General features: G+C 41.1%; 1 pseudogene; it reads right to left on the bottom strand.

The window, feature by feature from the left end:
* Positions 1–1,012: 1,012 nt before the first annotated feature.
* LOC110324074 lies at positions 1,013–1,442 on the bottom strand (annotated as a pseudogene).
* Positions 1,443–2,215: the final 773 nt, after the last annotated feature.

The raw sequence follows: 2,215 nt of genomic DNA, 5'->3' as shown, positions 1-2,215 counted from the left end.
ATAATATTGAGTTTGCGGTTTAAAAATTCTTAGAAATATGAAAAACAAATAGCAGTGAAGATTATTTCAGCATTTGGAGACAAACATCTCTATTTGATTTTGTGAAATTTAAGTACATCAATTATTAAATCCACTACTACTTTATGTACTCCATTGAAAGGAAAACTAGACCAAACCACAGCTTTTAGTGTTGAACTACAGGGTAATGCATTCTCTTTGAAGACATTTTAAGTGGCAATTGTACTCAGCATATGTAGTTTTAACAATGTATATAACTCAACTGAAAGGGTGACATTGAGAGTCCCTATGACCATCTTTAATCACAGAGTGTCACTGACAAGTATGCCATCCCTGTTGTCTGACTACAAGTGATCATAAAATGAATCCTGATTCCAGTGATGTGAAACAAGACACACACACACACACACACACACACACACACACAATTTATTAAGCAAGGTGTTTCAAATACTAGTTTCTCCCATGTTACTTTTGTGCCAATGGTTCTCAACATGTGGATAGCAACCCCAATTTGGTTGAGGGACCTTTTAACAGAAAACACAAATATTTGCATTATGATTCATTATGGCAGCAAAATTAGAGTTATGAAGTAGAAATGAATATAATTTTATGATTGGGAGGTTGTTTTATGCTGTTTGATATGTAGAAAATAATTTGATATTTTTACATTCTTAAAATAGAGGTTTCAAAAACACCAACCACAATTTAAGATTGTAAAAATGATGAAAAAATTCTTGAGAGTTAAAAACATGAACTACTTTGCAAACATAGGGGAAACTAAAAACAAATTATCAATTGAATGGGAAGGAGCAGTAGAATGATTTTATGGATAAGGTGCTATTTCCTCTTCTAGAAACAAGATTAGAATTCTGAATTTACCCAGAGTTTTTTGATTATTCGGTTTTACTTGTTTTTAAAATGCTATGGTTAAACAGATAATTTTGGGGGTGGGGTGGGGTGGGGGCGGGGGAGGTGAGCCAAAGCTTTTATTTCACTGATAGGTCCAGGCTGGAAGGTAATCCCTACAGGCCACCTCAGGGCCCATCTCTCCATCTCCCCGGCCTTGGCCCACCCATGTTTCCTTCAGTTCCCTCCTCTTCTTCCTTTGGAGCAGTCACTGCTTATGTTCAAAATCCTTCATGCGCTTCACATCGTCCAGCTGCTCGCCATAGTCCCAGTCATGTTGCCTGTGCTTGCAAGCAGGAAGTTGGGGAAGCTGTCCAGCTTGCACTTCAGCAGCCAGATGAAATAGTGCGCACAGGGTTCACATTGCTGCGGTGTCAGCTGGGCATCATTCATCTCTTGTTGTGTGGCCACCATCACTTGCTCCTTGCGCTCTGGAAAGTCTTAGTCCATTGGGAAGCTGACATTTTCTCCACAGAGGCATTCCACAGGTAGCTCCGGGTCAGGTGTGTCCCCATGGCTTTTTTTGCCTTACCCTTCTTTAGCAGCTGGGGTCAACTCGCTCCCAACTGGAAGCACTGCCTCATGAACGTCTTCCGGATAATCTCCAGATAAATATTTTTACAAGAAAAGAATTGTCTAACAGTTAATTGTTTTTGCTTCAAGGGGACATCTTAGGTATGGACTCCAGGGCTAAGAAGATATTCCAAACATTTTCTCATAGGTGCAATAAAAAGAAAGGTCTCCCATTCAGCTGGCCAATCAAATTTTGAAGGAGGAGGAGGAGGAGGAGGAGGAGGAGGAGGAGATTGTTGAGGAGGAGGAGGAGGAGGAGGAGGAGGAGGAGGAGGTGGCTGCAGCAGCGGCAGTGGCTAGGGTTCCCAGCCCTCTGTAGAACACATGCCTTTCCCTTTAATGCTCAATGATCTTCTGGGAGAAAGATAATGAGTGTAAGGGTCACAGATTGGAGATGACTTTAAAGAAGCAGTGTTTACTAGATGCAATAGTTCAACTGTACCTATCAACTCACAGGAGTTATGAGAGCACGCCTGTCTAAGACCTGTGCAAGTTTAAGCCACAAGAAATACAAGCATGGAGGAGACACTACATGGCAATAATAGTTCAGGAGTATTTATATTTTATAGCTGTTGTGAGAGGTAGAGTTAGTATTCATTAGTCATGTGATCTTTCTGATAGGTCTGTCGCACTCCAGAGCAGACTCCACTCCCACAATTAGAGGACAACACACATTGGTAGACTCAGTGGAGGAAAATGAGAGAAGAGAACTTGA

Source organism: Mus pahari, chromosome 7 (genome assembly GCF_900095145.1).
Source record: "Mus pahari chromosome 7, PAHARI_EIJ_v1.1, whole genome shotgun sequence".
Classification (NCBI taxonomy): Eukaryota; Metazoa; Chordata; class Mammalia; order Rodentia; family Muridae; genus Mus; species Mus pahari.
This window is presented reverse-complemented; position numbering and strand designations above follow the sequence as displayed.